General features: G+C 33.8%; 1 protein-coding gene across 10 annotated transcripts in view; it reads right to left on the bottom strand.

Moving 5' to 3' along the window:
- LOC118735995 (nuclear receptor coactivator 2) overlaps window positions 1-14,728 on the bottom strand; it is a gene marked incomplete at its 3' end in the record, with an annotated part of 105,787 nt that extends 91,059 nt beyond the window's left edge. For 2 of the 10 annotated variants that reach the window (XM_036466093.1, XM_036466100.1), the window contains 2 exon segments: window positions 8,404-8,875; window positions 14,485-14,728. 10 annotated transcript variants of the gene reach the window in all.
- Between the last annotated feature and the right edge of the window lie 357 nt (window positions 14,729-15,085).

Genomic DNA, 15,085 nt, shown 5'->3' with positions numbered 1-15,085 from the left:
GATATTCCTACCGTGTTCTAATTCAGCACACTTCTTCTTGATATACCGAAGACCCGTTGATGTGCCTAGGATATCGGTGGAGCTTTTTTTGCGCTTCTTTGTATGCATTTTTAAAGAATGGGCTGTATTAAGTCATCTAAAATGTAAATTTGTAGAGGGGGCATCTAAATATCGTGATTTCAGTGCCATCTATGTTTTGGGTCCATTTTTTTGCAGAAGTACTTCTTATCATAAAGTTAGTACCCCTTAATTCAGGTCATACGATAAAGACGGGTTCTCTAAATATCTCGACTCCGGCACCATCTGTCGGCACCATTTTTTGCAAAAGTATATTTTACGATGCAGAACAGAGTTCTAAATTCATGCGACGTATGATTCCGTACGGCTGATTAAAAATTTCACTCCTTTAGGATGTGCCACGCCCCTTTTACGAAAGTATATGTATTTTACTATAAGCATCTACTATGGATATGTATGTCAACACACCAAATTTCCAATTCATGTGACTTACGGTTTCGAAGTTCTAGCTGATTAAAATTGTCACGGGAGGTGCCACGCCCCCTCGCCAGATCCCATTTTTTATACCCTAGGTTACGTCCCAGGTGACTCTCTATATACCAGTTAAAGCCCCATGGAAATCCATTCAATAATTCCGGAGATTAGTGAGTTCAAACAGACAAACAATCTACAGTTTTATTATAGTATATACTGTATGAGGTTCTAAAAAGCACTGGCATCCCAGTGGATTGGCCGTCTACACTATGCCAGTCGTACTGGCAAGCCAGCACTACAAAAAGTAGAGCGGCATGCCAGTTACTAGTATTAACATTTTACTGGAATGCGTTCATGCCAGTGACGGTTTACTTTACGTAAGTATGTTACTCGACTGGCGTGGGACTGACATAATGTAAACGAGGCATAATGCAAACACGCCCTGGTAACTCTGAATGGATGAATGAAAGCGATATACACTTTTTGGAATTTATGGCCGTTAACTTATCTATTTTAAACTATAGTTAAATCATTAGTTAAACTTAACTGCAGAAATTTTTACGGAATTTCGTGTAGTTAAGTATAACAAGTGGTTTAACTATACTTTCAAATAGATAAAAGCCAAAGGGCAGCGTTAATCCGGATCAACTCGTTAATTATCTCGCGAATTAACTGCAGTTGATCCGGATTAAGTCCTAGGGTTAATTCCCAAACTTAACACGAATCAAGGCGATATTCGATGACCACCCTGACGCAAGACGAAGTCACTGGGCATCTGTAAAAATTAATAAGCATACTAAATTCGGGGATATTATTGAGGGGCTTCCCCAAACTTTAGAAAAATCAACCCTTCCCTTCTCTAGCCCTCTACAGACCCCATTTGAAAATACTGTCACATTAGCTTTTTGACAGAGAAAATTTAAACGCGGGATATGCAATCAGCAGTATTTTTGCGCAGAGCAACTTTCCGCGTTGGCGGCCTTCGGCTTAATATTATTTCACAAGGCATGTTAAGCATCGTAAAATCTCAAGTGTTAAAATTGGTCAATGTAAAATAACGGTTAAAATGGCAATGCTTCGGAGCAAACAAGCAAGGAGCTAAGGAGCAAAGGATTTTGGCTGGAGCGGAGCTGGAGCAAAGAGCTAAACAAATTCATTTGCTCCTTAGCTCCTTAAAGAAAATGAAATTTACATAATTTTAATTTTTCCCACTGAAAACAACCGTGTTAAATATATTTTCATTATATTTTTACGTGACAATACTGTTCATTGCACAATACTCAGCGGTCAGGGATGATTGTCACGTCAATTTAAACGGCAAACTTAACTTTTCATTCATTTTAGCATCCGGGAAACGTTCGATAATGATGGTGCTGAGCGTGCAGAGGATCGTGCCAGTATTTTTTAGCTTTCTGAGGGTATCGGGTTCGAATATCGTCAGTCGCTTCCTTAATATATATATATTTTTTTTTTGTTTTCGAACCATGCAAAGGCATTTGTGAAGTGCAGAAGAAAAGCGTACTGAATGAAAAATTTCTGAAAAACAGCCAAAAACGTATCCGTATCAAATCAATTTTCGATTCTTGTCTGTAAATTGTTTCTACCGCATACTTTTTTTCCTTTTCGGATTCATCTTCAAATTTTTCGCAGGCTGGGTTAATATCTGCCATTTTATTTACAAGCAAAATACATTGGGATCATATTAAAAAAAAAAAAAACAATAAAAAAATATAACAAAAATAATTGCTAAAAATGTTGGCTACTTTTTTGGCGGTTAGGTTAGGGGTAACTAATTAAATAAGAAAAAAAGTGTTCTATTGGTAGCGGGAGCGGAGCTCGGAGCGGAATAAAATACCGGAGCGGAGCGATGAAAAAAAAAAACGTTGCTTCGAAGCCCTGTTTTAAAGGATTTCAATTTAAACCGACATATTAAAAAAGTTTAAATTTAATATCTTAAATATTACGATGCTTAACACGCCTTGTGAATATCCTAAATTATATTAAGCGTCCAAAATATTTATTTTCCTTTGACTTTGAGACAACAATTGTTTCCGCAGAATGCAAATTCACTATCAGTGTTGCCAAGCGTTGAATTTGGAAAAGCACTAAAACCCAAGGAAAATTGCGTTGTTTCTCGAAAAAAGCACCAAATTTTATTGGAGTATTTAATGCACTTTGTATGCATAAAAAATTATGTACATATTGTAGGGATGCCGATTCAAATTAAAAAAAATCAATGTTTCTCGATTCTCGAATCTATTATGTTTTCTATAAATTCAAATATTCGCGTCCTAGCGCCGTTAAACCGAGTTTCCATGACGCCCGAATTGCGCAATTTCGACACTATTCTCAATTTGAGGTTAAATTACGATACGATTCTCAATTTGACCATACAAACAACTTTCAACTGAAATTGCGTATGAAATTGCAACAACTTCGCGAATAAAACTCTGAAAATTGCTTATTGTGAATTAATAATCAGCTAACATGATTCAATAATACAAGGTTCGATAAACTGACAGTGGTCTCTCTCGCACCGCTCCCTTAGCAATGGCACAGTGTTGCTTCTTTGCAAATTTACACGGAAACAGTGTAGCTTTGGTGTGAAATAGAAGTATAAGGTTTTGTGCAATATGTTTATATGTATATGCATATGAAGCATATTTAACTGATGAAAACATAAACTGTTTTTAAATTGGATGTTTACATCAATCTCATAGTAGTCTTATTTTAAGTTTGAGTCATTTTGCAGTTTTTATACAGCTAAATAGCACATAAATTACGTAATTCACGTAGATATATAAATATTACGTTCAACATTTCATTTAAAATACCAGATTTCCTGCAAATACATTAGAATTTACAAAAGGAATTTCATTACTAAATGCCTACTTTGCGTACTTTTGTACTACAATTTTCGCATCAAGAGATTTCATTCTTCCCCTTTCTCCGTCCTTCGTAAATGCAAGCTTTTGTAAGGGAGTGTCAAACCGCAGCTGTCAATAATTATCTAACCTTGTATTATTGAATCATGATCAGCTAAAAGAAGAAAAGCAAACGTCAATAACAAGCAAATACAAATAAAACAAACAAACCGAGCAAAACAAAACTGAAAAAGCAACAACAAACAAATAAACAAACTGTCATCGCAATTGAGATGGTAAACAGCTACAATTTCAAATTGAAATTGATGTCGAAATTTCGCGATTTCGGGCTGTGGAAACAGACTTTTAAGGTTCTTGTGTTTTATATTTAAGCAAACTGCAGTCTCTAATGATATCGTGAACTAAATAATAATAATAAAGAAACATTAAGAACTTCGGAAAATCGGTTTTATCGGTAATCGGCTTACGCGGTTGCGAGGCATTTACGCGTTTAAGTGAATACCCATTATGAAATTTGATTTCCCTTTTTTCCAGCTATTATCCACCGGCGCACAGTGGAAAGAAATCTTTATGTGATTTTTTCTCACCGTGTGGCGGCCAGCAGTTTGAAGTGCTAGGCTCAGGGTTCGGTGCCTGGTCCCAGCCACATGAAAGTATTTCTAATAGCAGACGCCATTCGGCAGGCAATGGCACTTCCCCGAATGTAAGTCTGCCATGCTTGCAAGTGCTGCTACATACTCTCTCCCTGATGATTGCCATTGTGCCATGATTTGGTTTCCATTTTTGTAAAATTGCTTACGAAACTTCCAATTGCTATAAATTTAATTTCCATTTTGTTTCTGATTTACCGATTTGGTTTCTCTAAACTAAAAAAAGCACAAAGTTGGCAACAGTGCTCATTATTTTTGAATACCTAATTTTAAAACTTTTTTGTAAACATAGATTTATTTATAGTACATACATATGTATGTACGTAGAATACGGGTACGAGAAGAATTTGGTTTCTGAATACAAACCGCCTTACTGACCTCAGTATTTGAAAATATCTGACGTATAAATGTAGAATTTGATTATTCTTTTTGCATATTTCGCCGGGTAATGCCATTGTTGTTGTAGGTGATAATATTTAGTATACAAATACATATACAGTTCTGCTCGACTAATTAAGCCAGCGACCTTTTAACCAGTTTTTGGTTATTTTTATTTTGTTTATTTAATGTTTGTTACTTTTTTTTACAAGTCTAGCCCATTATGTTTTTATACAAAAATTATAAAAATTCTAATGTTGCGCATTTTCTACCATGTCACATAATTTTTTAAATGGAAGAAAATGTCTACCACCGTTAACATAAAAATTGCCAAAATTCAAATGTATTTTGTAGCCACTTTGTTGTGACCCAAGTACTAATGGACTTTCTGACAGGAATGTTCCGACGTTGAAAAACAAGTTGAAAACCATGACGTATGAATCAGGATTTATTCAATCAAAACTTAACGAAATATCACATATATATAGCGCAACATCGCTTATTTGGTGGAAAAGTTGGGAATAACTTTATTTAAACAGACGTGTTCGCATCAGCTAGGAAGCACTGCAACCTACCGCCAAAGGTAAATCAGCTATAACTACTCCGGGTTTACGTCAAATAAGCGTGGGAGAGAGAGTACAATATAAATGAATCGGCTTTCGTATGACCGCGATGCCTGACCAAACTGCTAAACCGATTTCGATTTTGTAAAAAGTGCTTGTTGGACCTTCTGTGTGGAAGGTTTTTCGCTAAAAAAAAAAAATCAATACTATTTGTTGTTGTTGCCAAAAAATGAAGAACGTGAGACGTCACGATTTCACAATTTCATAGAATTTTCTGTACATTGAATGTCACTAAACTACTAAACGGCTGGACCGATTTGGTTCGTATTTGTAATATACTGTGTCAGCACCTTGAAAGGAAATATTCCGACTAAAAGTTTAATCGCTAGGTGGCACTGCGGTCGCGTTATTCCTAAAAACTGCATTTACTCATATTTAGAACATTTGTTGTTCAACTGAAAATAAATATTTGGACTAAAAACTTACACGATAGGTGGCATCGTGGCCGAGAGTTCCTACAATTCTGATACACTGGGAGAATGATGAATACACGGTTGAAATTTTCGGTTTTAATTTAAAACTTTTTGGACTACATACAGTATCGGTTATATCTATAGCACGCCATTTCAAAGTGATATTGTGTGCCACTTATGTTTATTTATTTATTTTTAAGAATTTTCAATTAAAATACAGTTCTTTCTCTAACAAACCCCATATAAACCCAAGTTTAACAATTTGTAGAAAACTTCAAAAAAGTGCAACAAATTTTCACCTAAGTTTCAAACTTTTTTCTCGGAAGTGTTAGAATTTTTTCGAGTACACAGTAAGACGGATGCATAAATTGTAAATACCTTCCTTATGGCGCAAAAGTGTTAGAAAAGGGGGCTGACATCTCCCATACAAACCGAAGTCCTCATATCGCCTATCTCTGAATAAAAAGTTTAAAAATTGGATGAACATTTTTTTAGTTTTTATAATTTTTGTACAAAGCTGGAAAATGCGGGTTTAAGGTGGCCTCAAGCAGATGCGATACGTTGCGATACAAAATTTTACGATATGCGATCAATACAAAGCATTGCGGTAAATGGCAGTGCTCAAACAGATGTGGTATACAGTTTTAGTTTAGGATTTAGTGCAGATTTTTGACTTTTTGTCACCTAAGAAAGCCTGCTACAAAACAACAGGTTCAACCATGATATGTAACCATCTCATTATGCAAACCGGCATCGTGTTTGGGTCATATCGCAGTGTATCTTATCGCACCAGTTTGTGGGCCTTTGCTTCATATAGATCGCATCAAATAGCATTTTGACCCAGTTCCCTGTGATTCAAAACGGATGCATAAACCAAATTTCAATCCGCTCAGAAATTCAAAAGTGCATTGACTCAAATTTGTTTTCAAATCGGTTTTTTATTTCTTTAATCGGTTAGAAAACATGTTTTAACATATTATATATCGCATCGGTAGCACTGCATCTGTTTTCGGCCACCTTTATATGGTGTTTTAATATACTACAATTGTGCTACAAATAACAAACATTAAATAAAGAAAATAAAAATTGCCACAACTGGTCAAAATGTTGCTGGCTTAATTAGTTGAGCACAAGGGTATATATGTATGTACATAAATACATAGAAAATAAGAATCAATACTTTTTATGTATTGATTGTATGTGAGTATGTTATTTATATGTACGTATGTACTTATGTATATAAAATTTGTATTACATATAGAAAAAAGAAAGCAATTTTCTAACTTTGACCTTGAAAAAGCTTTATCTAAAAATCGAGTGCAATAGACTTTTATTTTAGTACTTCATTGCTAATGATAGGCAAGTTAAATGGTAATTTTCAGTTATTTAAGTTTTCATAATTTTTAATTTGTTTCTTTCTCTGAGCGGTGGTATCGACGCTTATAAGCTTAATAACCTATTCGTAATTTCTTTCACAATTGATTACTAATTCCTGGTTAAACTGCTGTTGTTACGTAAATTGAAACTGCATATATTGATATCTTGTTCAAATGCCTAATACGACGGTCACTACACAAGTTCATAGATTTCGCAACAATTATGTATGTCGTTTGAGTCGATCTGACATTTGCGTCGTAAAATTTTACATTTTCTAGCACTATCGTTCTCAAAACCTTTTACAGTACGGCCGCTTTTGAGTTTGTTACAGTTACGTTAAAGTATATTAAAAAATCAATAATAAAATTAGTTAATTGTAAAACTAAATCTTTTTAAAGCAAGCTTTACTGGTTAACCAAATATATCGACTCGTGCGCTACCCATCGGCAAAATTTTCAGTGGAGTTATTCTTTTTTATGCAGTTAATATACGTTCTAAATGTGACCAAATCGGACTATAAATACGGGGTTTTCAAATATTTCGACTCCTGCGCCACCTATCGGAGTAACTCGGTATTGCATTGTCATCGGCTTTTGAGCCAACTGTGAAGCTTCAAGTCTCTAGGTCATCGGGAAGTTGACCAAAAATTTATTGCAAGACTTTCGCCTAACAAACGTACATATGTATGTATGTTATGTAGAGAAATAGAGATAGCCGAACAATTTTCTTAATAACGTTCGAGGAATGTCGATTAAAGAAAAAATAGTACGAATGGCAACTTTACTGTCACTCGGCGGTATAAGCGTCTAATATGGAATCCGCACCCAACTTTTTTCTACTGTAGATGTTGTTCGGACCAGAGATTGAACTCCCACGGTTCCACGCAGTAACACCAAAAAGCGGTAGCTCAATTAAAAGGTTAATTGACTTAACTAAATTTCTGTCTGAACTTTATATTAAGCGTCATAATTAGGCGTACAAATTATGTTCTCGAAAATTAGCACACAAGAACTAATCTAAAAAACGATTGGTAGATATGTATATTCGGAATCAACCTCTCTTATATACCCTAGAAGTATGAATGCCGCTCTTGCCTTTTGTCAGTCGACCAGTGTTATTTAACAAAATTAGATTTTTTCTAATGGTGATTTCATTTCTACCGAAAAAGTGTCGCCTTTTGATTGCCCTTTTCTCTTTTTATGTTCGATTCTAAATTAAAAGCAAAGGGTGAGAAAGTTTTGTGTTAACTTCTTAGAATGCCACACTCTTATAAGGCAAAAAAGGCACATTCTCTGCCCTGTGAAGCTTTGTCAGGGAAGATGGTTGTCCTGAAAATCGGATGGGTTTTTAATATGACAATATTATTAAATGCGTTAGCTTCATAAGGACCAAGCGGCAAAAACATGCCTCTTTACAGGGTTGAGTGTAACATCAAACATATTTTGCACCGGGGAAGGGCAACATTTTTTGGAAGAAACAAAAACACCATAAGTCTCAGAAATGTATTAAACACATTGGAAGTACAGTTTTTGATTTACATACATACAACTAGAGGTAAAATAAAATTGCGCATTCAATTGCCTACCTTCAGAAATTCATCTTAGTTAGGTACTGGCTCACTATACGATTTCCACTTATCTACTATGTTTTAAATCGAATTTTTTCCGGGAAAATTCATTAAAAATTATTAATTGATTATGCACATTCACTAGACATTTGCTTTTCGTCTTATATTTAGGTACATATATTAATTTTAGCTTTGCTTTCAAAATATTCGCACAACTCCATTTAGCAAACTTTTAGGTTCGTTCATAACCTCTTATACATATTTAGGTATGAAACCGATTACTTCCAGACACTTGAATTTCACTTTGCAATTTAATTTTTTGCTCTTTTCAATCAACTTTTATGTATCAATTTTATTACTCCATATATCTAATTATTCAACGATGTTATTCTTTATATTTGCTTAAAGTTTTTTATTATAATCGGCTTAATATTTACAATGAGTTCGTAACTTTCACATCAAAATACACCGCTCGTTTGCTTTTTTCAATCTAATTATTGTTTCACATTATGTATTTTTTATACAATACATATGTATTATTCGGCACTTGTTTAGATTTTGATTTAAAATAAAATGGGTACTTGGATATTTTACCTATTAATTAAATAATTTTCTTTTAAGAAGGTATTATTACATGCGTATGTATGTAAATATCTTTTCAAACGTTCAGTGGGTTTTAATAAAACATAAAAAGTTTTAAAATCCGTTTTGGTAAAACCATGGTCGAAGAGATCAGTACCTGTAGCGATTTTTTTTTTTAATTTGCTAAAAATGCATAACAAAATTTTGCCCTTAACATATACCTATGTACATATATATACACTTGTATAGGATTTGTACATATGTATGTATGTATGCACATATGTATGTATTTATTAGCACTTGTAAACGCCATAAAAACTAAGAGTACATATGTATATACATATGTATGTGTGTACTTGTGTACCTGAATAGTATTAAAAATGCGAATAGAAATATGAAAAAGTGTTCAGAAGAAACGGGTAAATATGTATACGAAACATATGAGCAAACGGAAATGGCCTAAACAGAAAGTCGCGGTGACTACTACACTCTTATGTAAGTATGTACATTAGCACCCAACACGAGTTAATTGATGAATAAATAAGGTGGACTGAAAAGAGGTGTTGATGGTTGAGTTGAAAATATTTAAACAAAGTAGAGAAGGCGGCAAAAGTGCCGAAAACGAAATGAGCGAAAAATTACGTTTTCAGTACGTAAGCAAGAACCAATATAAACAAGAAATCGACGTAAGAATACGTACACATTCACATTCATGAACATATATGTATGTATGTGTTTTAAGGCACATAAATACAAAAGTATGTATGTATGTACATATGTACAGTTACGGTCAAAATAATAGATCCAAAATTCAGTATGACATTGTTTGCAACTTTTGTTTATTTATTTATTTCTAATAATTTTCATTTAAAACACAGTTCAATCACATAAATAAAGTTTAAAAGCTTGCACAAAAGTACAAAAAATTAATCAAACTTTAAAATATTGTTTCCAACAGATGAAACTTTTTATTCAGAATTTTCATAGAATTTTTGATTATGCAGGTTTCTAGCTCATTCAATTTTAGGGCGGTTTTCTCAAGTAACTTTCCAAATTTATCTGCCCTTTAAATACAAGCTTTGTTCTCAAAAAATGTGTAAGAAGGGCAGATAAATAATAAAAGCTACTTGAGAAAACAGCATAGTAAATAAAGTGCAAGTTTCAAAATTACCGTTGATTTTTGAATATTGTTTTTGCCGAGGGTTTTGCGCATTATCTTCCATATATATTTTCCAAAAATTATGAATAAAAAGTTCGAAACTTTGATGACATTTGTTTGTGCCAGCCTTGAAACTTTCATTTGCGCGGTTTCTGTTTGTAAAAGCTGTGACAGACGGCAAAGCGTATGCATACCCTGACGGAAACAAGTGATTTTTGTTAAATCAACTAATTGAAAGACTACATTAAAACAAATGCAATGAGTAAATGTTTCGAATTTTTATATTATTTTTGCTAAAAAAAACAATTTGTGTCTTGGAAGCATGAAAAAGCATCTGTGAAGTCCAGAACGCAAGCGTATTCAAAAGAAACATTTTAATTCATTTTAAAGTAGTTGAAATTAAATGCAGAGTCGGACAGTCGACTTGCTGCTTGCACACAATTCAAACTGAACATTTGAAAGCACATTTACATGACTGGCTGTAGCTGAGCGTGCAAAGATGTTTGCTACAATTGGTCGCAGCCAAGAATTTCCATGTTCAAATCTCATTAAATTCTAAATTTTTAATTTTGGTTTTTCTTAGTTATGAAAAACCATCTGTGAAGTGCAGAACGAAAGCGTATTCAAACGAAACATACTGACTTTGAAGTTGTTTAAAACTATGTTCACATATCAATATTATCTCAATCAAAGCTCGTTTTTTAATCACCCCGTTTACACAGGCAAATCTCAGATATCAGCCGTCAAATTTGTTGTGCTTGTTATTCTCACATCTCAAGGAAAATTTATGTTTCTTCTCTGTGCCACCGTGATCACGTTTTTCTGCTATAATAAGCAATATAAATATATTTTAACTTAACATTTTATTAAAAATACCTTTACAAACCTCTTTTACTTGCTAGCGTACATTTTTGTTTACTTTTCCATTTGGCATTTCTCCTCTCTTTCGCAAAAACAATCGATAAAACTAGGATGGACACCGAAAAGTTATCGGTTAAATCTGAGATTATTTTATAATTACAGATTAACAAGGGACGAATTTTATATGGCGAATCTCTTGTTATAATTACAGATTAGGGTGTTAAGCTCGAAAATGAGGATAATCTACTTATATGTGAACCTAGTATAAGTCAAATTCATTTTAAAGTAGTTGAAAATACATGCAGGAAAAGGTAATTGACATGTTAAATAAATGAGCTCGTTGCAGGTAAAATAGTGAGAATTTCGATTAGTTATCATTAAAAATAAAGAAGTTTATAAATTACCATCAAACTAATTCAATTTCCTGCAGGGTATAATCTGGCACACATATGCGCATAATAATTTTGATCTAACAGACGGCAGTTATGCGGATAAACGAGCCGCAATTTAAATTAACTAATAGTAAAATAAAAAATGTGATATAAAATAAAGCAAATGAAAATAAAATAAAGTAAAGTTAAATATATAGATCAAATAAAATAAAATATAAAATAAATAATAAAACCAAAAAATTTTTTCGCAATCGCTCCAACCGAGGATCGAACCCAGTAGCTACAGGCTTGTAGCCCGTAACTCCTAAAAGCGCAGTTAGTCAACGACGTAGCGTAAACGTAGGTTGACGTACGTAGCAGCATATCAAATTTACTGTTGATAGAGAGAGAGCGAAGCAACGCCAACGTCACCGCCATGCGGTGGTGAGTTTTCTTTAGTACGCGAATCCCATAAGGTAGATCGTGTCTGCGTCAACCTACGTCTACGTTACGTCGTTGACTGTTTGCGCTTTAAAGCTGAAATTAGTCGAGAACGCAGAACGTATACTTAAACGCAGTCTGTACACGCAGAATTTTGTCGATTACTGGAGCCCTCAGTGTTGCTTACTACACTGTTGCCACTCATCAATGCCTTTTCATAAACTTACCCTTTCAACTACAATTTTTCGTGCTACAATAGATTTTAGCTAAATATAAACTACTTAGTTTTCAACAAAAACCTTATTCAATAGTAAATTTCAAATATTTTAAACATATTTTGAATAGGAACTTATATCTTTTTTACCATCTGTAAAACTGACGAAGTGGCAACCATCTAAAGAAGGAGAAATCAGCTGACACGGAAAAATCTAAGTTCCGCAGATTTCTGCGCTACGGGCTACAACTACAGAAAAATTCTGCCGTGTTGAGTTTTCATTTACATGGCGCTTTGGTAAGACAGATCGTGTCAGCTGATTCGGGTTTACGTACCGGTAGGTTTACGTTCTTGACTAATTTCAGCTTATCACTCGGCTACCGCAGACGCGGAACTTGCGTGCTTTGTTTGGTTACTTGTACAAAAGGCAATAGCTGGCCGTTTTTACCAGTGTTGTCAACGAAAACCCGGATCCGAGTTAATTCCCAAAAATTTCGTGCATTTGTTCGGCTGCTTATGCGCATTTTAAAGAGGAAAATGCATGAGTCAAAGCAAATAAAGGCTGTTTATGCAAATAAGCGAGCCCGTTTGTCAACCGTATAAGGTGCAAACAATATCATATCTTCATAAAAAGTTTGAATAGTCAGACTTCAAGCTAATAACATTTTGAATTTTGATGCTATAATCTTGACCGCAGTTGTACATACACACAAACACAGTATGCATGTACATATTGAGATATATCTATATATGTATGTTATTCATAAAAACTATGTATGTTTAATTATGAATATGTTGATGTTCTATAAAATTATGTAGAAGTGTCAAAAATATAGAATGCAAGGTGAAAGCGCAAGTTTTAAAAATTTGTGCAAAACGATTGTCACGGAGCTTAATCTAAATACATACATATATATGTACATATGTATGTATGTGAATGTGATAAGGTCCACACTTCCGAAATTCACAAATTCATGCGGTAGATATGTACATACATAGTATGTATGTATGTTTATGCATACATTCATATTTACGAATGTATTTAAATGTACACATCAAATTGCATGCATCTGTTACCACGTTTATTCGTTTGTCATTTCATGAAATCATTTCATGAAACGCAAATAAAAATGCTTGCATAAACAAAATTTAATGTATTTCATGAAACATAATATAAACGTAGTAGATATGTATGTACGTGTTCACGTCCAAGTACATATCGTCGTTTAAAGTACAAAACCGCGTAGCTGACATTGGCTGCCAAAAATTGGATTTGCTCACACAAGCTCTTGGCTCAATCCTTATCCATTCGTCCTGAAATATACTAGCCAGAAGTGCGATTTCTTTATAAAACAGGGAACCATGTTGAAATATGGGTGTTTTTACACTCTAGAAAATGATTTCTAAAACTTCACATACGCGGTTCGGCATTTTGTTGATACGCGGTTTTGCACTTTAAACGACGATATGAATGTATGTAGGTATGTATGGATAAACTATAGATTTATATAAACGATAATTTATCTTTTTAATAACTCTTAAATTAAGTTAGTCCGCGTAGATATTTACAAAACTCGGATCCAAAATATGAACGATTAGTAAAATGTTCTGCATTTCATGATGTTCCTATAGATTTCACCAGTTCACACACAATATATACACACATACATATGTAAATGTACTTATGTACATACGTATGCATGTTAAGGTAAAAATTCCGTAGCGCTAAGTGGAGTTTTTGTACAGCCATATATCGAAGAGGTCTGTATAAATGAGGGACGTGTGCGAGCTGGCAATATACGTATACCCATATACTCATACGCATGTAAATAAAAAAAAAAACAAAAAAAAAATGTACATATGGTAGAAGTGGGGATTCGTATAAGAACGACCATATCACGACGTCAGCACACGGCGACATTAAGTCGATTGCTGTATAAATACTGAGAGTAAATTTAAGCGCAGAGAGACCGAAATGGTATGGGATCGGTTTTTTGGAAAAATCTATTGTAAGTCAATGTTCAAAGAAATTTTATTTCAATAAAAAACCTTTATCCAAGTACAAATAAATTCCTTAAATTTTGTCTATATTTATTCACTCCTTTGAATTTTAACTTTTTAGTACGATTATGTACTTTTAACATTCTTTTTCACATTCCTTTTTAACTTATAACTTTTTAGCTTTGAGTATAAAACCTCCACATCACACACTAGCTTCTTGAGTATCCGCTTGCTATCTGCTTTCCTTTGTACATGTGTACATATACATACTTATACATATACTTATACACATGTACTTCTTCAAAATCGTATTTTTTCTTTCATCGTGGCAATTATAGATTTTCTGCAACTTTTTTCATGCCGATTATTAATCCGATAAACATCTTTCCCATTTTGCTTTACATACACTACTACGAACTCATGAACAGAAAATTCGTATACCAACAAAATATTATCAGCAAGAAACACACCTTAAATAAAACACTTTTCACGCCGAAAAATAAGTAAAATAACATATTCAAGTGTTGCTTTTTAATCTGTATATCTCTTCACACCACTTGTTATTGAAAAATTTTATAGCACTGTATACTAGAAAAAAGTCGCTTAATCGCGCGACACTATCAACCGCCTGCCATTCGCATCAAACGAAATACAAACTCGAACTGAAAATGGTTGCTAAAATCATATACCATTGGAGCTCTTACTAAAGAAAAAGTGGGTGAACGTACAAGTGATGAGCACTGCGAAATCTTGGAGCATCGAATTCAAGAGAAAGGTGGTTTTACTAAAGAGAGAACAATTGTATAGACGTTGAGATTCAGTGTGACCAGCAGTGCAACTGGGATAATCACTGTCAGAACTCTTCCGGAGAAAACGGTAAAAAAAACAAGCTGAATCAATATGTGATGTATAGCTTTAAAAAAGCTAAGGATATTAGATGACAATTTACATAGTGGTACAGTTTTGCAAGGAACAACTTATTTTATTTATTTCCGGTACCTTTTTACAAAACGTATTGATTCAAAATATTCGTTAAGGATGTGCAGCTTGGGAAAAAGTGTTCAGTTTGTC

The sequence above is a fragment of the Rhagoletis pomonella genome, unplaced genomic scaffold (assembly GCF_013731165.1).
Source record: "Rhagoletis pomonella isolate Grant_MI unplaced genomic scaffold, Rhpom_1.0 Rhpom_scaffold_00003, whole genome shotgun sequence".
NCBI lineage: Eukaryota > Metazoa > Arthropoda > Insecta > Diptera > Tephritidae > Rhagoletis > Rhagoletis pomonella.
Note: the sequence above shows the minus strand (reverse complement) of the source record. Positions and strands in the feature narration are given on the sequence as shown.